At 40.1% G+C, this 23970-nt stretch overlaps 5 non-coding genes across 5 annotated transcripts; all 5 read left to right on the top strand.

Moving 5' to 3' along the window:
* The first annotated feature begins 401 nt into the window (after window positions 1–401).
* On the top strand, window positions 402–474 carry TRNAV-AAC (transfer RNA valine (anticodon AAC)). The gene has a single exon. It is a non-coding gene; the product is annotated as a tRNA-Val (tRNA).
* Window positions 475–2870: 2396 nt separating this feature from the next.
* TRNAM-CAU (transfer RNA methionine (anticodon CAU)) lies at window positions 2871–2943 on the top strand. Its single transcript has one exon. It is a non-coding gene; the product is annotated as a tRNA-Met (tRNA).
* A 6760-nt stretch (window positions 2944–9703) lies between these two features.
* Window positions 9704–9776, top strand: TRNAV-AAC (transfer RNA valine (anticodon AAC)). Its single transcript has one exon. It is a non-coding gene; the product is annotated as a tRNA-Val (tRNA).
* A 3205-nt stretch (window positions 9777–12981) lies between these two features.
* Window positions 12982–13054, top strand: TRNAA-AGC (transfer RNA alanine (anticodon AGC)). Its single transcript has one exon. It is a non-coding gene; the product is annotated as a tRNA-Ala (tRNA).
* A 3937-nt stretch (window positions 13055–16991) lies between these two features.
* TRNAM-CAU (transfer RNA methionine (anticodon CAU)) lies at window positions 16992–17064 on the top strand. The gene has a single exon. It is a non-coding gene; the product is annotated as a tRNA-Met (tRNA).
* Window positions 17065–23970: the final 6906 nt, after the last annotated feature.

Below are 23970 nucleotides of genomic sequence, written 5' to 3' on the forward strand. Positions count from 1 at the left end.
CTGGAATTTTTTCACAGGTTCTTAAGCCTCCACAATATTCTCCCCAACATATCTCTGTGTCCAGGCTTTTCAATTACTATTTCCCTCCATGTCTATTTTACACACACACACACACACACACACACACACACACCACTCCAATGGAACAGGTATATTTCTTAACACAGGAATTCCTATATCCTATATTCACTCCATCCTATGTTCACTCCTCTTCTGCATCCCTCAATGTCCATTTTTTATTCCTTCACTCTGAAATGATCTCGCTTCTTATTTCCTATGACTCTTGCCTGTAATGGTTTGTATTGTTTGCTGTTCTCTGATACGCTGTGATTACGTAATCGCTAAATGACGCGCCATCGCAGCTATGAGGCATTTATCTCTAGAAACAGACCAGCGTATGGGTTTCTGTAGTGTAGTGGTCATCATGCTCGCCTAACACGCGAGAGGTCCTCGGTTCGAAACCAAGCGGAAACAAGACGTGCTTTCTTATGCCTTCCTGAATTCAGAAGAAATCACCCCACTGCATTCTTCTAAGAGCCCCGCATGAAAAAGACCTAATGGTAATCCTATCTACGTCGCTGTTCTTTGGTTTTGTTTTTAAAAGCAGATAATCATCCCGAGATTGCTGTGTTACGTTAGTGATGTTGTTGTGGATGAGTTCTCCCGACTGAGACGTGTTCTCTTCTGTCCCGGAAAATCTGAAATGGGAAATAGTGGTGGCGCTAAAGTTTTCTTATGGCGACTTTCTCCTCCTTTCCCTCGCAGAGGAATAGGTAACCACCGCGCTCTTGCCTCGCGTCATCTTTGAGAAGATGAGCCCTTAGTGGAGTCCTGATCTCCCATTAATGCCCTTGATATTTCCAGTACTTCGGGCTGCCCAGAAGATTGGATAATAAGGTGGAGACCGGTACACTGAAACATGGGCGAAAACAAAAGACAGTAAATGGGCCGTGAGCTGGTAGCTCAGGTGGTAAAGTGCCTGCTTAATATGTGGGAAGTGGTGGGATTGATTTCCACTCTCCAGCTTTTACTGTTTCCACCTCGGACCTCTAGGTGGCAGTCTCAAATCTTCCAACCTGTTGAAATAAATGAGGAAATATTAAACTCTGAACGCGGTAGGAAACTGGACGCTCCTGTCGTTTATGACTAATGGGCAGCGATAAGACAGGGCTGCTTTGGCTTTTACTGGGGTTCAGTATGAGGATCCACTCTCAATTTATAATTTGTTTTCTGTTTCTTCAGAGCTGTGATCTCAAGGGACATACCCAATTGCTCTTTTTTTCCCTGTTTCTCCTGCAGCTTGTCCCTAAAACGGCACAGTCCTGAGATGTACAGAACAGTGCGGGGTAAATAATGCCCCAGCTTTCTTGTCAAGTGCACTGAAATGCAGAGCCCCAGGTAACCAGAGAATATCGGAACAGACACTGGGGAAAGCAAATACGTAAAGTCGTTTGTGAACTCCTGGACGCACCCACAAATTGTGAAAAAGTAGCTCTGATACTAAGCAACATACCATAGACTGAAAACTGAAGTAAATGATAGCCCACTGCCCAAGTCAGCACTGGCCACTGGGCTGCACACACTTCGGAGATCTCCAAGTAGTATATAGTAAAGGCTTTGAAAATGCAATGGACTTTAAAACCACAAAGCATAGAAGGCTGCTCAGTACTTGAAACTTGAACACAAGGCAGTCAAGTGCCAGCAAAAAACAAAAATGGCAATATTCTCTGTAAGATATGAACGACACACAAAGTCTTACAGCAAAATACAAAAACGCCCAGGTTATAATCCAAAATGTTTCAACATATGAAGAACCAAGAAAATCTTAATCACAATGTAGGTAGAAAGAAGGGCCAAATATTGAGAGAAAAGCAAGATCGTATCAAAACTAAGAAATCGAGAATGGTCAGAGTGCCTAAGTGTGACATGAATGAAACTGATATTTTAGCAAGAGATATTTAGATGTAAAGGCCAGGGAGACTGAAAGTGGTGAAACTGGAAGTGGATGGTCCCTTGTCCATATTTATGCTTCCATCTCTTGAGGTCTGGGGCCATCAGATTCCTTCTGAATTCCTTGAGCTACTGTAGTGCCTGGCACAGAGCAGCTCTCCAATGAATATGAATGAACTGAATGAATGGAAGGGGAAGTGACAGATTCAAAAGAGTTGCGCAAGATCACTGTTCAGTATTTGCCAAGTCATGGATGTGGTGTTTGAAGGAGGAGAATGAGTTAAGTTGACTTGGAAGTCTAAGTCCAAAAGGCTGGCACAGAGGAGGTTGGGAATTAGATATTTGGTATATGGATGAGTGGGCTACTGTGGAGAAGAACAGGCAGAGAGATCATGAGCTGGAGCATAGAAAGAACTCACCTTTTGGAATCTAAAAATCTGCTTCTATATACAGATGGCCAACAAGCACATGAAGAGGTGTTCAGCATCACTATCAGGGAAATGCAAATCAAAACTAATTGCTCATTCATTCATTCAGTTGGTCAGTCAGTCAGTGAACTAATACATGTTAATGGGGCACTTCCTATGCTTCTTTAACAAAGGAGACCACGGAAGCTGTAAGATTGACTGAGATCTCTGATGGCAGGAAAAAACCACATCGTTAGAACACAAGAGCAAAAAAGACAGGCGCTGCTGTCCCGGATCCGCAGCCCAGGTGGTCCTATCGTTGAGTGAATGCCGAAAGGCGTGGACTCACTCCATTGCTCTTGCGTGTGAAATTCTTCGGTTGCAGCGCTGGTTTCTATGGAGTTATTTCCAAGTAGTATTGATTGTATTCTTTAAAACTTGGGAATCGATAAAACATGGGTACTTAGAAAATAATATTTCATTTTTCTTTTAATTACGAAGGGATACCGAGCTGCCCTCTTAGCGCAGTTGGCAGCGCGTCAGTCTCATAATCTGAAGGTCCTGAGTTCAAGCCTCAGAGAGGGCAGGAGTTTTTTTTTTTTTTTTTCCCCTGTGTTTTCACAGTGCCCTGGCATAATGTTATCTTGGTAAAAAGAAAGCATAGGTCAAGTGCACTAAGAAAAGAAACACAAAGTAAAATTAGCGAATGTGTTAGATAAAGATTTGAACTCATCCAATATTCGCTGAGAATGGTGAAATCAGGTTTGTACTTTGTTGGGCTTCCCAGTGCTTTGAGTAAAATGAGTGGTGAAGAAATTTACATTAGGGGTTGGCCCGGTGGCGTAGTAGTTAAGTGTGCACTCTCTGCCGCTGGCGGCCTGGGTTCGGATCCCTGGCGCGCACCTACGCACAGCTTGTCCGGCTGTGCTGTGGTGGCGTCCCATATAAAGTGGAGGAAGATGGACACGGATGTTAGCCCAGGGCAAGTCTTCCAGAGCAAAAAGAAAAAAGAGGAGGATTGGCGTGCATGTTAGCTCAGGGCTGGTCTTCCTCACAAAAAAAAAAAGAAATTTACATTAGTCAGAAACTATAAGCTGTACTATAATTTTGCTCTTCCTCTCCATCACATGGAAGAATCAGGAGAAATTTCTCTTCCAACTTTGTTCTCTGAAGGCTGCCAACCACAATTAAGGGGTGAGAGGAAATGTAAAATCATTGATTTCTTTTAATCATCCAATAAATGTTTCTTGAGCACATCTTTTACTATTGGACTCTTCTGGGTGCAGTAATTCAAGAGTGATTAAAAGACAAAAATTCCTTTCCCCATGGAGCCATATCCCAGTTAAAAGGAATGGAAGAGACAGACAAGAAGCAAGTAAGAAAAATGTGTAATAGCTAAGTGATAATGTTTACTGTGGGGTAATCATTCATCAATAAAGGGGGTCTGGAGTGTGAAGGTGACACTTTGAGCTTTCAGGAGAAGAGTCAGGAAGGTTGTGACCTTGAAGATTACCTAGTAGTCTCCTCTTCCTTCTCACTTGATGAGGTCCTCGTGCCCAAAAGTTTTCTAACACTGTCACTAGAGTAATTTTTACTTATCAAGGTAACTGGGAGTTATGAGAGCTTTTTGCACATAAGGCAGGTGGGCTTAGTTAGATGAATAGTGGAACCTGATAAATGATCCACAAGTTTCTTCATATGGAAAATGAGAACCAAGGGATTGTCCATGTGGAGCAGAGTTACTTTAAAAGGAACTGAGTAGTAAGCATTAGCTACTGTTCTGGTTGCCTTTTCCATGTGGAAAGCTGGCCCCTCGCACCGAGCTTGTATCGTAGATGCTTATTAGAAACATAAAGAATGGAATATGCAAAGTGAAATAAGTCAGAGGGAGAAGGTCAAATACCATATGATCTCATTCATTGAGTAGTAGATAATAACAACAACAAACAAACACATAGAGACAGAGATTGGATTGGTGGTTACCAGAGGGGAAGTGGGGAGGGAGGAGGGCGAAAGGGATAATTAGGCTCATGTGTGTTGTGATGGATTGTAATTAGTATTTGGGTGGCGAACACGAGAACATGATGTAATCCATGCAGAAATAGAAGTATAATGATGTACACCTGAAATTTATACAATGTTATAAACCAATGTTACTGCAATAAACAAAAATTTTAAAAAAAAAAGAATGGATTTACAGATTGAGGATAGACTCCACCATGGTTCTCTTCTAGGAAGAAATAGCCTTCCCTCTAAGGTTTCAGGTAGTGCCTGAATAAGTAAAGAACTCTGAACAAGCTTGCAAAATTGTGTGTTCTCTGGGAAAATCTGGAAACCCTGCTGTAGAAGAGCTTAATCTAAGCATATAGCAGAGTCTCAGCCCACAGGTGAGTGCTCAGGAGGTCAAAATGGTTAAGCAGTGAATCTGACCAGAACATCCATTGTGGAGAGAAACAACTTTGTGTCATATCCATGATTTTAAAGGCATATGCACCAGAGTTGTTATCTATTGACCTCAAAAAGAAAGGAAGAAGAGAAACTTATCGTGCCTTTCATGATGGAGAAAAGCTATTTCCATTATTTCTGACTCAAAATCTCAAAATTTCGGACAAGTAGTTAGAATGAGAAGGGATTCTGACCCGTAGAGCATCAGTGTTTTTGTTGTTGATCCTTCATGACCATTCTTAATTTCTCTAAAATTAAATGTTGAGTAAAACCCTGATTTCCAGTTTCCAATGTTCTCTTAAAAATTCTTCCTCCTCCTAACCCTACTTTATTCTTGTCCCCGGATCCTAGTGTCTTCCTATGCCAGTGCTACCTTTCTCTGGAAGACTGGAGGAGGGATCAAGTCCTACCCAGCGACCTGGGCCACACTGGGAGGGGATAATTGTAAAGATGTGAGGAGCAGTGAGGCTGTCTCACTTCATCCTCCGAGGTAGCTGTATTTCCAAAATCAGTTAACAATTGCAACCTTATTTATATGGTGAGATTAAAAGATGTGTGGAAGACTCCCAAAATTCTAAGTGGGAAGCCTATTCAGCTGGGACCTTCACTTCCCTTCTGGCAATTAAAGATAGTGAAACTGTTTCAGACCCAGAACCTTCCCATAGTGACATACTATAGGTTTCCCTTTCCTCACATTCCCTGACAGAAACAATAGTTTTTCACTGTGCTTTTGCTGAGTTCACATTTAAGTGAACTTCCCTCAGTTGGAACCTCTTCAGTGGTAGTGATATAACCCTGTGGTACAGGGTTAGAACCACATAACTGATTAGGGCACATGTCTAGAATTACCACAGGTCAAAAACAGGGTTAGAGCATTGAAATTAGGTCAAATGTTAGACCACCTTTTTTGCACTCAGAGCTGGTGGAAAAGATATCTGTTTTCTCCAGTTTTGCTTGTTCATTTCTTCTTGAGAGGCACCTGCAATCCTCAGAGCTTCTCTCCTGAACTCAACTCCAGGAAATATTGGACCTCTTTAAAAAATGGCAATTTATACATTTCTGGTTCTTTTTTTATTTTACACACAAGTCAGCTCAGTCTCAGTCTTGGACCAATACTCCCTGTCTATGGGGTATAGACAAGAAAGGAAGAGCTGAAAAATGCTGTGGAGAGAGTAAGCATCACCTCTATTGGGTTGTGCTGAGCATTTTCATCTCAAGAGTCATAGTTTTGGGCTATTGGGAGGGTGGACCACCCACTCCTGTTTTCTGAACAGAGAGACCCTGGTGAAAGAAAGTCCTCTCCACTACTTTGTAAGTGAGATTTCTGGGATCATTTAGCATGAGAATAAATAAGGAAAGCTGCTGAGAGACACTTAGAGAGACAAGATGTACAAGAGAATTTGAGGGTGTGACAGCCCAGAGATGCATGAGTGTGGAAGGAGATCGTAAAGTCCCAGACTGTGAGAAAAAAAGAATATTGTGAAACCAGGGGAATTCTTAGAGAAAACTCATGAAAGAAGAATAAAAGTACGATCTTTGTGAGGTTCTTCCTTGAGGAAATTCTTTATCTGTCTGCTGGGATCCAACCATCACTGTACCTGTAGTGACAGTGCAGATCAAAACTTTCAGAGGTGCCTGCAAAATTAGGAAACAACCAGGTTGTATTAATTTCCACACATAGAACCCAAGATAAAATTATTCCTTTTCCAAGAGGCTGCTAAAATCTGATTAAACTTTAGAAAAAATCCCAGCAGGTATTGTTGGCTATGTATTTCATTCCCATTTGTGATCAGAACCTGATGAGACCCAAAAATATGAAGGGAAGAGAAAGAAGGTCATGATTCTGTCATGCTGAGTGTGGAACAGTCCTTGCATTTTGTTCGTCACTGAAAAACTTTCCTCTCCTTCAACCTGAGCTAAAGCACCTTCAGACGCAAAGAGTCCTATGGATGATGTTCTTGGAGACTCTGTGAATGGGTGGTCCTTCAGCAAACCCAACATTTGCTTAGGACAGTGATGCGTGGTCTTGAGATGAGATGAGAAATTTCTTACATTTTGGCTCTGCTGTGTGTATCTCGTAACTGGGCTCTGTTTGGGCTAGTTTTCCAGCTGTCTCCAGAGGCCCTTTCATCAGCTGCCAGCTCCTGAATAATATCTCTTCTAATCTTGACTCAGACTTAATAAGGTGTCTACTTCTTGATACTCAGTCCTCAAATCAAATGTCACTTTGCTACAGAGACCACTTCCCTAGCTAAAGCCATATGCTCAGTATCTATCACATCAATTTATTCCATCATCCTCTTAAACACTGTATGCTTTAGAAAGTGTCTTATGAAGTTTTTTTTTAAAGCTTTCTATGTATCCTCTATAATATGAGATAGTCTAGGCTCAAATAACTGTTTTGACCTCACTATATCCCCACTGCCTGGAGTTAAGCCATAAAATATGGTTTCTAACTTGAAATGCAGATAATAGGTAAGGATAGGGAATAGGCAGATCAAATACAAACTCATAGTTCAATAAACCATCCTACCACACTTGCAAAATATTAATATCTTCATTTGGCAATTTACTTCTCTCTTTCTTTATGCCTTTTCCAGTGTTTTGAAGTTTACTGATGAATGGCAATTTTTTATAATACATGATTTTTGTTTTTCCCAAACAGAATTTTCTATTTTGTAGTAAAGGAATAACAAATAAAGGTGTAAGGACCACAGATGTTCAGGACTCCCTTTATAACCTGGTCACAGTTGATAATCATTTAAACCTTGGGGGAAAATTAGAACGGAATTCAAAGTGGGTTCCTTTTGCAGGCATTTTCTTTTAACCATTTTCTTTTGCGTGGATCCTTAATTTCCAGTTTCTTTCTGTTCTCTAACAGCGAAGCCATAAAATAGTCCCGTATCTCCTGGTTCTTCAAGAGAGTACCAAAATGCAGAGGGCTGGAGGATTTGACTAATGTGGCTTGTGAGGATTCTTACACTAGGTAGAAGAGAAATCTTTCACATTCTGTGAGTTTGGAAGCTAGAGGGAGGAAGAGGAGACAGTAGTCACATTCAGAATGGTGACAGTGTAGACAGTGCATTAACCCTTTCTGGATGAAGTATCCTTGAAAACACTCTATTCTTTGTGGGACCAGTGACAAAATGGTGACATATCTGATTATGGGTTACAGGATTCCACCTTTGCCTCCTTGATTTCTTCTTAGGAAGTGGAAAGGAGATATGTGCTGTGTCATTTTTTATTTGCATGTTACCGAGATGACCCCGAGAAATGGATTTCTGAAGGTTAGCTTGTCCAGAGCTTGGTCTCTGAAGATGAGACTGTGCTGCTTCTTCCCCATAAAGTCTGGATGAAAGGAGGCATCTGCAGGCTGGAGAAAGCACCATAGTAGTTCCTGGGAGAGTCTCTCTTTCCATTTGCTATCTCTCTGAGCCTGTGAGAGAAGCATAGCAACAACTGGGGCCTTGGAATACAGCCTAAGAAAGATTAAAAAGGAATGAAAAAAGAATCCAGACACAAATGCCTACTTGGATCCTTGGACAAAGCCATTTTGTCTGGAAAATCATTTCTTACTTGCAATGAATATATTCCATTCCTCCACTTTTCTTTTTGTGTTTTAAGAAGCCTGTTACTACAAACTAAATGAGCAAATCAGCAGGTAGCAAAAGACCTTCACTAAATTTTCCCCTCGCATCTTGAGAGCAGGTTCCTGACAGGCAAACTATACTCCACATACAAAGACTCTTTGAATACCATATGCTAGAAATTGTACTAAGAAAATGTTAATTTTATGCAAGGTGTTTGATTTAGCTTTGCATCTTACCTAAATATCATTTTTCCCACTTTACAGATGAAACTGAAGCTCAGAGGAACTAAAACATTTTTCACAGGTCACTAGGTTGTAAGGAACAAAACCAGACCCAGAAAACTGATTTTTTCTCAATCAAAAATATGAGTTTTTCCTTTAACCAAGTTCACAGTCTCATCATCTGTTTTTCTCCATGTCAGTTTCTTCATTCATTCACTCATATAACAAATACTTATAACTTACTTATAAATGAGAGAGTGTATTCTTCCCTTCATCATATATTAATTCAAAAATCTCTTCTGTGTCTGCCACCTAGGTTCACGTCTTCTAAGAGCCTTTGATTCCTTTTTCTCCCTCAAATCTCTACATGAAGTCTCTTGACAAATACTGTAGATCTTTCCTGCACAACCTCTCCAGAATCTTTCTCTTTCTTCTCATTTATCTACTCTTTTATCCATTACATGATGATTATGGAAGATGCATCCTGTGCCAGGCTGTGTACTGTGCACTAGAGATGCAGAAAGACTCATGCTACTGCTAATCTCAGAAGCTAACAGGATACACCTCAATCCTTTAGTATCTTTATAACTTCTTTTCCTTTCTCTCCAATTCTAGTTTACCGATTTCCAAACTCTTCGGTATTCAAAATTAGAACTCTTTCCTAAAATTTTAATGTGATCATGTCAGCCATTTTCCTGGAATTTTTTCAAAGGTTCTTAAGCCTCCACAATATTGTCCCCAACACATCTCCATGTGTCCACGCTTTTCAATTACTATTTCCCTCCGTGTCTATTTTACACACACACACACACAAACACACAGCACTCCAATTGAACAGGTATATTTCTTAACACAGGAATTCCTGTATCCTATGTTCACGCCATCCTATGTTCACTCCTCTTCTGCATCTCTCAATGTCCATTTTTTATTCCTTCACTCTGAAATGATCTCGCTTCTTATTTCCTATGACTCTGGCCTGTAACAGTTTGTATTGTTTGCTGTTCTCTGGTATGGTGTGATGATGTAATCGCTAAATGACGTGCCCTCGCAGCTATGTGGCATTTATCTCTATAGATGGGTCAGCAAGGGAGTTTCCGTAGTGTGGTGGTCATCACGCTCGCCTAACACGCGAGAGGTCCTCGGTTCGAAACCGAGCGGAAACAATGGTGTTTTCTTATGCCTTCCATAATTCAGAATAAATCACCCCACCTCCTTCTAGGAGGCCCCACGGAAAAAGAACGAGTGATAATCCCGTTCGTGTAGTTGTTTTTTGGTTTTCTCTTTAAAAGAAAAGAATCATGCGGTAATTGCTCTACTACAGTAGCGAAGACGTTCTGAATGAACCCTCTCAGCTGAGACGTGTTCGCTTCTGTGCCGGAAAATTGAAATGGGAAGCGGTGTAGGAGCTAGAGTTTTCCCGCGGTGACTTTCCCTCCTTTCCCTCGCAGAGCAGTAGGCAGCCATCGCCCTGTTGCCTTGAGTCATCTTTGAGAAGATGCGCCCCTAGTGGAGTCCTAGATTTATATTAATGGCCTTGACATTTCTTGTGTTTGGGGGCTCCCAGAATAGTGAACAGAAAACGTGGAGACTGGTACACCGAAAAACTAAAGGAGGAGAAAGGAAAGAAAGAAAGAAAAAATGCTAAGGAGGCAGCAGGAGAACCAGTGCAGTAGGTAGTGGGGAATTAGCTCAGGTGGTAGAGTGCTCACTTAGCATGTGAGAAGTGATGGGGTCAATGCTCACCTTCTCCCGGTTATAATATTGAGACCTCTATTCTCCAAACTGTTAGGGAAGTTGGACCTTTCTCTGGTTTATGACCAAGTATGGGCAAGAATGAGACAAGGCTGCGCTCCCTCTTACTGGTATTCGGTATGTTGACCCACTCTCAAATTATAATTTGTTTTCTATTTATTTGGAAGAGCTGTGATCTCAAGAGACATACCTGATTGCTCTTTTTCTCTGGCTGCTTGGCAAGACAAGCTTTCTTTATCCTTCTATGTCTTGAGGTTTGGAGCCATCAGATTCCTTCTGAATCACCTGAACCTACTACAGTGCCTGGCACAGAGCAGCTCTCTAATGAATAAGTACTGAATGAATTGAAAGGAAGTGATAGATTCAAAAGAGTTGTGCAAGAACATTTTTCAGTATTTGGCAAGTAATAGATGTGGTGTTTGCAGGAGCAGAACGAGTGAAAGTTGACGTGGAAGTCTAAGCCCAAAAGGCTGGCCCAGAGGAGGCTGGGAATTAGATATTTGGTTTGTGGATAAATGGTCTACTGTGGAGAACAGGCAGAGAGATCATGAGCTGGAACAGAAAAAGAGCTCACCTTTTGAATCTAAAAATCTGCTTCTCAATTTAGGCTTTGTTGCTTAGCAGCTGTAGGACCTCAGGAACATTACTTAACTTCTCTGAGTCTCCATTATATCTGGAAAGTGCAGATTATGATACATAGTTTTGTTTCCAAAGTTCAATGGGACTACATGAAATAATCTCCATAAATCTCTGGTATAATTAATGGCAGATAAGATTGAAAAAAACTTCTAAGTTCAGTTGTGTTTTTTATAGAGAGAATGTCTCCAGTCCTGTAGATGCAAATGGAGATATAAAGTAAGACAGAAAAGTATGGACTGGAGAGAAATTTAAAGACTATTTACTCAGTCAGTCTGTGAAATGAGTACCCCTTATACTTCTCTTGAACATTGGGAATCATGGAAAGTGTAAGCCTGACTGAGATCTCTGAGGGAAAAGTCAGTTCGTTGGAACACAAGAGGGGGAAAAGCAGCAAAAGACAGGTACAACTGTCTCTGTTCTTGCAGGTCAGGGCTTCGGACTGCTGGGTGAATACTGGAAAGGCGTGAACTCCACCCTTCCTGGGTGTGAAATCCTTCAGGTGCAGCACTGGCATATATGGGGTGATTTTTCAAGGAGGATTGATTGTGTTCTTTAAGTGCTGGAAATTGACAAAGCAGCTGCACTTGGAGAATAAGATTTGATATTTTACTTTGACTTTGAGCAAGTCAGAAAGGATTCCTCTCTTAGCGCAGTTAGCAGCACGTCAGTCTCATAACCTGGAGGTCTGTTCCAATTTTGGAGAGGATTCATGTCTAATAGGACATTGGTATATGTATCATATTAAAAAAAAAAAAAAAAAAAGGATTGCAAATGGAACACAGAGTAAAAACACCCAAAAAGAAAATCAAAACAAACAAATAAAAATCCCATCATCAGTCAACCATTTACAGTTTGGCCCTGTCCCCACTGAGAATGGTTAAATCACCTCCCAGTGTTTTGACAAAATGGGTAAGTGAAGAAATTAGACTACACTGGAAACTACAAGCTATATTATATCATCAATCTTCCTCTCCATCTGATGAAGGAAGTAGGGGAAATTACTCTTCCAGCTTCATATTTTGAGTCACCTAATCTGCAGTTGTGGGCTAAAGGAACTGAAAGTCATTCATTCATTTATTCATTTAACAAAACTTTCCTGAGCACATATCCTGTGTGGGACTGTTCCAGGTGCAGTGATGCAAGAACAAAAAAACACAAAAATTCCCTCCCTTATTGAGAGAACTGGGAGGAAACAGACAAAAAGGAAATAAGAAAAATGCATAATAAGCTAGGGGATAATGTTTAGACAGTAAACTGGGGCCAGAGTGTGGAGGTGACATGTTTAGCTTTCAAGGGAATAAGCAGGAAAATTGTCACCTTGAAGATCCTATTTAGTTTCTCTTCCTCCTCGCTTACTGGAATTCTAGTGCCCAAAGCTTTTCAAACACTGTCACCAGAGTAATTTTTACCAGTCAAGGCAATTGGAGGTTATGAGAGCCTGTTCCCCACAGGACTAGTTGAGTTAGTTGGATAAATGGTGTTACATAAAGCCCGGGGTGGTAAATCCTTCAAATATTTCTTTATATGGAAAATGAGGTCTGTAGGATTCCCTGGGTGAAACCACAGTACCTGGAGCGAAGTCAGAGCAATGAGAACAATTTGTTGTTGCTTTTGTTTTTAAGAAACAGATAATCATTCCGAAATAGCTGTGCAACATTAGCTGGGCTGTTCTGGGTGAGTCCTCCCAACTGGGACGTGTTATCCTCTGTCCTGGAAAATTTGAAACAGTGAATGGTGTAGGTGCTGCAGTTTTCCCATGGCAACTTTCTCCTCCTTTCCCTCGCAGAGGAATAGGTAGCCACCTCCGTCTTGCCCATGGTCATCTTTCAGAAGGTACGCCGTTATTCGAGTCCCTGTTTCGCGTTAAGGGCCTTGACATTTCCTGTACTTCGAGCAGCCCAGAAGACTGAATAATGAAGTGGAGACTGGTACACTGAAAACCGGGAGGGGAGTAGTGGGGCAAGCCCAGTACACAGTGGGGAATTAGCTCAGGTGGTAGAGCGCTCGCTTAGCATGTGAGAGGTGGTGGGATCGATGCCCACATTCTCCAGCTTTTTACAACTTCCACTTCAGATCTCCAGGTGACAACCTCAAATCTGCCAACCTATTGAAATGAATGACAAAATATTAGATACTTTGAACACAGTAGGAATTTGGACGCTTCTCTCGTTTATGACCTATGGATGAATATGACAAGCCTGTTCTGCCTCCAACTGGCGTCTGTAGGTATGTACGTCCATTCTCAATTTATAATTTGTTTTCTGTTTCTTCAGAGGATTTCTGATCCCAAGGAACATACAAAATTGCTCTTTTTCTCCCTCTTTTTCCTGCAGCTTGGCCCAAAATGTGGCACAGTCCTGAGAAGAGCAAAGCAGAGCGCGGGGAAAAATGCCCCAGCTTTCTTGTCACTTTCAGTGGACTGAAATGCAAAGTCCCAGATAATGAGAAAATATCAGAAAACACACTGTGGAAAGCAAACACATAAGGTTGTTTGTGAACTCCTGGACGCACCTGTGAATTGCGAATAAGTGGCTTTGATCCTAAACGACATATCATAGACTTTGATACCTGAAATAAGTGATAGCCCACTGCCCAGGTCCACACTGGCCAGCGAGTTGCACATACTCTAGAGATCTCCAAATAGTATGGTAAAGGCTTTGAAAATGAAATGGACTTTGAAGCTACAGTACATAGAAGGCTGCTTAGTACTTGGAACTTGGACACAAGGCAGTCAAGTGGCTACAAAAACAAAAATGCCCATATTCTCAGTAAGATATGAATGAGACACAAAGTCTTATAACATAAACGGAAATGGCCAGGTTATAATACAAAATTATTCACCATATAAAGAACCAATAAAATGTTAATTCACTTGGAAAAGAGAATCAACAGATCCCAGTACTGAGATGACACAGGTGTTGTAATCATCTGACAATACATTAAAACAATGATTATTAAATCCTCTGAGAATTAGGGGTGAGAACTCTTGAAAATCAATGGAATGTTAGAAAGTCTTGGCAGATAAAGAAAAGATATATATCCAAATTGAAACTTCAGAAGTGAAAAATGTGTTAGCCAAAATTAAAAACAACACTAGATTGTCTCAACAGCAGAAGTACATGACTGAGAGAAAGTCACTAAATGGGAAGATGGAACAATACTAACTACCCAATCTAAATGACAGAGATAAAAGTGTGTTTTAAAAGATGGACAGATCCTCATGGACAAATAGCAAAATAACAAAGGTCTTATATTCTCATCATTGGAGACCCAAAAGAAGAGGAGAAAGAGGCCCTTGAAAAGAGAAAACAAAAACATTTGAATTATTAATGTCTGAAAACTTTCCAAATTTGGCAAAAGACATAAACCAGATTCAAGAAGGTCAGCAATCCTCAAGCAGGATAAACCCAAATAAATCCACACTCAGATGTATCACAATTCAATTGCCAGAAACAAAAGAAAAATAATTCTTGAAAACAGCCAGAGGAAAACTAAAGGGAAACTACAATCTGAATGATTGTGGATTTCTCATCAGAAATCATGGGGGATGTAAAGAAATGACATAACACTTATTAAATGCTGAAAGAAGAGACCCGTTAATCCAGAGTGCTAAGTATACCAAAATATTCTTCAGACATAGGTGGAAGAAATACATTCTCATTTGAAGATAAACTGAGAGAATCCATTGCTAGCAGAAGTGCTAGAAAAGAATTAGTAAGTCTGCTGTTGAGACAAGGAAAATGATACCGGAAGGCAACTTAAAATACTAGGCATGAAGAAACAGTAGCAAAGATAGGAAATATCTGGGTAAATATAATAGACTACTATTCTTCTCATAATCTCTTTAAAGTATATTTGATGTTTGACAGAGAAAATTGTAACACTGTCTGATGTAGTTTTCATTGTATCTAAAAGTACTACATACATAACATAAGGGGTTATGGTAAAGGAACTAAATGAAAGTGAGGTTTCTATATTTAACTTGAATGGTAATTTACTAATTCTAAGTATACTGTGAAATGTTAAGTATGTATATAGTAGTCACTAGACCACCTACTGGCAATGTTTAAATAAGCCAAAGGAAGGTAGGAAGAGAAGCAAAGAAGAAGGAAAAACAAAGGGAACAAACTATTAATAAACAACAATTAGTATGTGTATAAGCAAACTTATGGATAATAACGTGAAATTAAAATAATCTAAACATATCAATTAATCAATAAATATTGTCAGAATATATTAAAAATAAATATTCTGGCTGTAAGAAACTCACTTAAAATACAGTTATATGTGAGATTAAAAGTTATATACAAGATTAAAAGTTATATATAAGATTGAAAGTGAAGAATGTGAAAAGATACACCAAATAAGCATTAATCAGAAAAAGCTGAAGTGGATATATTAATATCAGGCAAAGTAGACTTCAAAGCAAAGAAAATTTCCAAATATAATGTGAGATGTTACATAATTATAAGGTGTCAGCTCACCAAGAAATAACTGTCCTAAATGTGTATGACTCTGGACATAGAGCTTCAAAACTCATTTTAAAAGCTGATAAATCTGAAAAGAAAGATAGAAAAATTCACAATTACTGGTGAAGATGTTACCAATGCTCTCTCATTAATCGATAGATCTAGTAGATAACAAATGCGAAAACACATTGAAGAACTAAACAACACCATCCACCCATGGATCTAATTGCCCTTATAGAGCAAAATCACAATGTAGGTAGAAGGAAGGGCCAAAGATTGAGAGAAAAGCAAGATTATATCAAAACTAAGAACTCAAGAATGGTCAGAGTGCAGAAGAGTGAAATGAATGAAACTGATATTTTAGAAAGAGGTATTTGGCTGTAAGGGCCAGGGAGACTGAAAGTGGTGAAACTGGAAGTGGATGGTCCCTTGTCCATATTTATCCTTCCATCTCTTGAAGCCTTGGGCTATCAGATTCCTTCTGAACCGCCTGAACCTACTACAGCGCCTGGCACAAAGCAGGTCTCCAATGAATATGTACTGAATGAATGGAAGGGAGTGATAGATTCTAAAGAGTTGCACATGAACACTGTTCAGTATTTGGGAAGTCATGGATGTGGTGTTTGCAGGAGGAGAATGAGTCAAGGTTGACTTGAAAGTCTAAGTCCAAAAGGCTGGCACAGAAGAGGTTGAGAACTAGACATTTGGTATATGGATGAGTGGGCTACTGTGAAGAACAGGCAGAGAGATCATGAGCTGGAGCTGAGAAAGAGCTCACATTTTGAAATCTAAAAAACTGCTTCTCAATTCAAGTCTTGCCCCCTAGCAGCCCTGAGAGCTTAGGGACATTACTTAACGTATCTGAGCCTCCATTATACTGGAAAATGCAGATTATGATACATAGTTTTGTTGCCGAAATTCAATTGGACTATTTGAGATAATCTCCACAAATCTCTTAAGTATAATTAATGGCACATCAGGCTAAAAAATCCAGGAGGACTTTTAATCAGTTCAGTCTGTGGTTTTGTGGGGAAAATGTCTCCAGTCCTGTAGATGCAAGTAGAGATATAGAGTAAGACAAAAGTATGGACTGTAGACAAATTTGAGGACTATTTAATCGCTCATTCGTTCATTCATTCATTCATTCAGTCAGTGAACTAATACATGTAACTGGGCATTTCCTATGTTTCTTTTCACAAAGGAGAACATGGAAGATGTAATATGACTGAGATCTCTGAGGGCAGGAAAAAACCACATCATTAGAACACAAAAGCAAAAAGACAGGCAGTATGTCCTCAGTCCCACAGCCCAGATGGTCCTATCTTTGAGTGAATACTGAAAAGGCGTGGACTACAACGCTCTTGGGTGTGAAATTCTTCAGTTGCAGCACTGATTTCTATGGAGTGATTTTCAAATAGTATTGATTGTATTCTTTAAAAGTTGGGAATTGATAAAGCATGGGTGCTTGGAAAATAATATTTCATATTTTCCTTTAAATACAAAGCAGTGTTGGAGGCTGCTCTCTTAGTGCAGTTGGCAGCACGTCAGTCTCATAATCTGAAGGTCCTGAGTTCAAGCCTCAGAGAGGGCATGTGGGTTTTTTTTTTCACCCCCGGTGTTTTCACAGTGGCCTGGCATAATGTTATCTTAGTAAAAAGAAAGCATAGGTCAAGTGCACTAAGAAAAGAAACACAAAGTAAAATTAGCGAATGTATCAGATAAAGAAGCCATCCAATATTTGCAGAAGATGGTAAAATCAGGTTTTTACTTTGTTGGGCTTCTCAGTGCTTTGAGTAAAATGAGTGGTAAAGAAATTTACATTAGTCAGAAACTACAAGCTATACTATATTTTTGCTCTTCTTCTCCATCACATGGAAGAATCAGGAGAAATTTCTCTTCCAACTTTGTTCTCTGAAGGTTGCCTAAACAGAGTAAAGGGGAGAGAGGAAATGTAAAATCACTGATTCTTTTAATCATCCAACAAATGTTTCTTGAGCATATATCTTACTATTGGACTGTTCTGGGTGCAGTAATTCAAGAGTTATTAAAACACAAAAACTCCCTTCCTCTTGGAGCTACATCCCAGGTGAAAGGAGTGGGAGAAACAGACAAGAAGCAAATAAGAAAAATGCAATCTCTGTCTCTATGTGTTTGTTTATTGTTGTTATTATCTACTACTTAATGAAGGAAATCATACGGTATTTGACCTTCTCCCTCTGACTTATTTCACTTTGCATAATACCCTGAATGTCATCTATGCAGAAATAGAAGTATAATGATGTACACCTGAAATTTGTACAGTGTTATAAACCAATGTTACTGCAATAAACAAAAAATTAAAAAAAAAAGAAAAATGCATAATGAAGTAGGTGATAATCTTTACTGTGGGGCAATCATTCAGCAATAACGAGGGTCTGTAGTGTGGAGGTGGCACATTCAGCTTTCAGGGGAAGAGCCAGGAAGGTTGTCACCTTGTAGTCTCTCCTTCCTCATCATTTGATGAGTTCCTTGTGCCAAAGGTTTTCTAACTCTGTCACTGGAGTAATTTTTACATATAAAGGCAACCGGGGGTTATGAGAACTTTTTGCACATCAGTCAGGTGGACTTAGTTAGACGAATAGTGGTACCTCATAAATCCTTCACATATTTCTTCATATGGAAAATGAGAAGTGAGGGATTCTCCACGTGGAGTGGAGTCAGAATAGTAGGAACTGATTAGCAAGCCTCAGCTACTGCTTTTCTGTGTGGAATGCTGGACTCTCACACGGAGCTTGTATCATAGATGCTCATTAGAGGCATGAAGAATTGATTTACAGATGAGGTTAGAATCCGCCAGGGTTCTTTCTAGGAAAAAAATAGCCTTCCCTCGAAGGTTTCACACAGTACATAGGAAAGAAAAGAACGTAAACAAGCTCAAAAACTTGAGTGTTCTCTGGAAAAAGCAGGAAGCCCTGCTGTAGAAGAGCATGATGTGAGCATATAGCAGAATCTCAGTACACGGGTGAGTGCTCAGGAGGTCAAAATGGTTAAGCAGTGAATCTGACCAGAATGTCTGGGGTAGAGAGACATAACTCAATTTCATACTCATGACTTGAAAGGCAGATGTACCAGAGTCTTTGTCTATTGACCTCAAAAACGAAAGGAAGGAAAGAAACTTACTGTGTGTTTTCTGGTGGAGAAAAGCCTTTCCCATTATTTCTGACTCAAAATCTCAAAGTTTCTGACAGACAGTTAGAATGAGAAGGGATTCTGACCCCTAGAGCATCAGAGTTTCTGTGGTTGATCTTTCCTCATCATTGTTTAATTTCTTTAAAATTAAACGCTGAGTAAAGCCCTGATTTCCAGTTTCCAATGTTCTCTTAAGTCTTCCTCCTCCTAACCCTACTTTATTCTTGTCTCAGGATTCTAGTGTCTTCCTATGCCAAGCCTACCTTTCTCTGGAAGATTGGAGGAGGGATCAAGCCCTACCCAGCATCCTGGGCCACATCGGGAGAGGATAACACTAAAGATGTGAGAGGCCCAGAGAGGCTGTCTCACCTCCTCCTCCGAGGTGGCCATATTTCCAAAATCAGGTAACAATCACAACCTTGTTTTTACAGTGAGATAAATGACCTGCGGAAGTGTCCCAGAATTCCAATGGGGAAATCCATTTGGTAGCTGGGACCTTCACTTGCCGATTCAAGATAGTGAAATTATTTCAGAGCTAGAGCTTTCCCATGGTGACATATTATCGTTCTCCCTTTCCTCACGGTCCCTGACAGAAACAGTAGTTTTTCACTGTGCTTTTGCTTAATTCATGTTTAATATGTTCTGCCCTCAGTCGGATCCTCTCCAGGGGCAGTGAAGTAACCCTGTGGGACAGAGTTAGATCCATACAGTTGTTTAGGGCACGTGTCTAGAATGACCACACGTCAAAAAGAGGGTTAGAGCATGGGAATTAGGTCAAATGTTAGGACGTCTTCTTTGCACTCAGAGCTAGTGGAAAAGAAACCTGTTTTCTCCAGTTTTGCACCTTCATCTCTTCTTCAGAGGCACCTGCAATCCTCAGAGCTTCTCTCCTGAACTCAACTACAGGAAATATTGGACCTTTTTAAAAAATGGCCATTTATACATTTCTGGTTCTTTTCTGATTTCACACACAAGTCAGCTTAGGCTCAGTCTTTGACCAATACTCCCTGTCTATGGGCTATAGACAAGAAAGGAAGAGCTGAAAAATGCTGTGGAGAGAGTAAGCATTATCTCCAGTGGTCTGTGCTGGGCATTTTCATCTCAAGATTCACAGTTCTGGTCTACTGGGAGGGAGGACCACCCACCCCTGTTTTCTGAACAGAGAGACCCTGGTGAAAAAAAAGTCTTCTCCACTACTTTGTAATTGAGACTTCTGTGGTCATTTAGCATGGGAATAAATAAGGAAGGCTGGTGAGGGACACCTAGAGAGACAAGAGGTACAAGGCAATTTGTGAGTCTGACATCTCACAGATGCATGAGTCTGGAAGGAGATCATAAAGTCCCAGACTGTCCGAAAAAAGAATATTACAACACTAAGGGAACTCTTAGAGAAAACTCATGGAAGAGGAATAAAAGTAAGACATTTGTGAGGTTCTTCCTTAAGGAGATTCTTTATCTGCACAGTGCCTGTAGTGACAGTGCATATCAAAACCTTCAGCAGTGCCTGCAAAATTATGAAACAACCAGGTGGTATTTAATTTCCACACATAGAACCCAAGACAGAATTTTTCCTCTTTGGAGAGGCAGCTAAAATTTGACTCAATTTTGGAAAAAATCCCAGCAGGTCATGTTGGAATTGTATTTCATCCTGGTTTGTGATCAGAACCTGATGAAGTCCAAAAGCATGAAAGGAAGAAAAAAAGGGTCATGATTCCACCATGCTGAGCTGTGGAACAGTCCTTGTATTTCGCTCTTCACTGAAAGACCAGCCTCTTCTTCAATCTGAGCTAAAGCTCCTTCAGACACAAACAGTCCTACGAATGATGCTCTTGGAGACTCTGTGACTGGGTGGTCCTTCAGCAAACCCAGCATTTGCCTAGGGCAGTGGTGCATAGTCTCCAAAGGAGATGAAAAATTTCTTACATTTTTGCTCTGCTGTGGATAACTGGTAACCGCGCTTTGTGAGCGAGTTTTCCAGCTGTCTCCAGAGGCCCTTTCTGCCAGCTCCTTAATAATATCTCTTCTAATCTTGACTCAGACTTAGTAAGGTGTCTAATTCTTGGCACTTAGTCCCCAAATAAAATGTCACTTTGCCACAGAGGCCACCTCCCTAGCTAAAGCCATATACTCAGTATCTATCACATCAACTTATTCCATGTTCCTCATAAACACTATGCGCTTTAGAAAGTGTCTGATGTTCTTTTTTTCAAATTTTCTATCTCTTCTCTAGAATATGAGACTCTTTAAGCTCAAATCACTGTTTTGACCTCACTGTATCCTCAGCACCTCAGGTCAAGCCATAAAACATGGTTTCTAACTTGAAATGCAGGTAATAGGTAAGGCTAGGGAATAGACAATCAAATACAAATTAACAATTCAGTAAACCAACCAGTCATACTTGAAAAATATGACTCTCTGCATCTGCTACCCATTTTTCTCTTTCTTTGTGCCTTATCCAATGTTTTGAAATTTGCTGATGAATGGCAATTTATTTATAATGTAAAATTTCTATTTTTCCCAAACAGAATTTTCTATTTTATGATTGATGAATAACAAATAAAGGTATAAGGATCACAGATGTTTAGGACTCCCCTTATAACCCCGTCATGGGTGATAACCATTTGAACCTTGGGTGAAAAGTAGAACAGAATTCAAAGCGTGGTTCCTTTTGCATGCATTTTATTGTAACCATTTTCTTCTGCACAGATCCTTAATTTCCAGTTTCTTTCCTGGTCTCTCTATCTTCTGCTTGTTCTAGAGGATACCAGGATGCAGAGGCCTGGAGGAATGACTAATGTGGCTTGTGAGGATTTTTACACTAGGTAGTGCAGAAATCTTTACATTCTGTGAGCTTGCAAGCTAGAGGGAGGAAGAGGAGACGATAGTCACATCCACAATGCTGACAGTGTCAACAGTGCATTAATCCTTTCTGGATAAAGTCTCCTTGAAAACACTTTGTTCTTTGTGGGCCAAGTGACACCATGGGGATATCTGATTATGGGTTGTAGGATTCTAACTTTGCCTCCTTGATTTTCTCTTAAGGAGTGGAAGGAAGATGATGTGTTGTTTCATTTCTTATTTACCAATTATGTTACCAAAATGACTCCCAGAGATGGATTTCTGAAGGTTTGCTTGTCCAAAGCTTGGTCTCTGCAGATCAGACTGTGCTGCTGCTTCCCCATAAAGGCTGGATGAAAGGAGTCATCTGTAGGCTGGAAAAAGCACCACAGTGGTTCCTGGGAGAGTCTTTCTTTCCATTTGTCATCCCTCTGAGCCCAAGAGAGGATGACAACAACTGGGGATATGGAATACGGCCTAAGAAAGATTAAAAAGGAATGAAAAAAGAGCCGAGATACAAATACTCTTCTTGAAGCCTTGGGCAAAGCCATTTTGCTTGGAAAATAATATCTTAATGCAATGAATATATTCCATTCCTCCAGTTTTCTTTTTGTGTTTCAAGAAGCCTGTTACTACAAACTAAATGAGCAAATCAGCAGGAGACAAAAGACCTTCACTAAATTTTCTTCTCACTTCATGAGAGCAGTTTCCTGAAAGGCAAACTATACTCCACTTAGAAGGACTCTTTCAGCACCATGTGCTAGAAATTGTACTAAGAGTTAATAATCTTAAGCAAGTTGTTTGATTTAGCTTTGTGGCTAACCTAAATATCATTTATCCCATTTTACTGATGAAATCGAAGCTCAGAGGAAATGAACCATTTTTCTCAGGTCACAAGGCTGTAAGTTGCAAAAACAAATATGGAAAGCCGATTTTTTTTTCTAAATTAAAAACATGTGTTATCCTTTAATCTAGTGCATAGTCATCACCACCTGTTTTTCTCCATGCCAGTTTATTTATTTATTTATTCATTCATTCATTCATACTTATAAACGAGCAGATTTATTCTTCCCTTCATCCCTTAATTCAAAATCTCTTCTGTGTCTGCCACTCTGGATCTAGACTTCTAAGTGCCTTTGACTCTTTTTTCTCCCTCAAACCTCTACACTCAGTCTCTTGACAAATACTGTAGATCTTTCTTGACAACCTCTCCAGAATCTTTCTTTCTTCTCATTTATCTATTCCTTTATCCATTCTATGTTTATGGAAGATGTATCCTGTGCCAGCCTATGTACTGGGCACTGGAGATGCAGAATGACTCATGCTACTACTATTCTCAGAAGCTAACAGATTACACCTCAATCCTTTCACATCTTTATAACTTCTTTTCCTTTCTCTTCAATTCTAGTTTACCTATTTCAGATCTCTTTGGCATTCAAAATTAAAATTCTTTCCTAATATTTTACTTTGATTATAAGCCATTTTCCTGGAATTTTTTCAAAGGGTCTTAACCTTCCACAATATTCTCCCCAATATATCTTCAAGTGTCCAGGCTTTTCAATTACTATTTTCCTCAAGGTCTAGTTTACACACACGCACACACACAGTCGCCGCACACAAACACATACATCACTCCAATTGAACAGGTATATGTCTTAACACAGGAATTCCTACATCCTGTGTTCACTGCACTCTATGTTCACTTCTCATCTGCACCCCTCAATGTCCATTTTGTATTCCTTTACTCTGATGTGGTCTCGCCTCTTATTTCTTGCGGCTCTTGCCTGTAATATTTTGTATTTTTGACTGTTCTCTGACATAGTGTGATTATGTAATCACTACATGACGCGCCTTTGCAAGAATGGAATGCTGATCTCCAAAGACAGCTCAAGACGTGAGTTTCTGCAGTGTAGTGGTCATCACGCTCGCTTAACAGGCGAGAGGTGCTAGGTTCGAAACTGAATGGAAACAAGGAGACCTTTTTAAGCCTTCCAGAATCCGGGAGAAATCACCACACCGCCCTCTTCTAGGAAGTCCCACCGAAAAGGAACTCGCGACAATCTCACTTGTATCGTTGTTTTTTGGTTTTAGTTTTTCAGAAACAGTTAATCATTCGGAGATTGCTGTGCTACATTAGCCAACCCCTTCTGGGTGAGTCCTCCTAAGTGGGTCGTGTTCTCTTATATTCCAGAAAATTTGAAATGGGAAATGGTGAAGGCGCTACAGTTTTCCCATGGCGACTTTCTCCTTTCCCTCGCAGAGGAATAGGTAGCCACCGCGCTCTTTCTCCGGGTCATTTTTCGGAAGATGCGCCCCTAGTGGAGTCTTGGTTTCTCGTTAATAGCCTTGACATTTCCTGTAGTTTGGGTCGCCCTGAAGAGTGAATCAAAAAATGGAGACTAGTTCACTGAAAAACTGGAGGAGAAAGAAAGAAAGAAGAAAAAAAAAAAAAGGCTAAGATGACAGTAGGGAGAAAAAAAGTGGGACCAGT

Source organism: Ceratotherium simum, chromosome 13, assembly GCF_057802395.1.
Source record: "Ceratotherium simum simum isolate JZ-2026a chromosome 13, ASM5780239v1, whole genome shotgun sequence".
Taxonomy (NCBI): domain Eukaryota; kingdom Metazoa; phylum Chordata; class Mammalia; order Perissodactyla; family Rhinocerotidae; genus Ceratotherium; species Ceratotherium simum.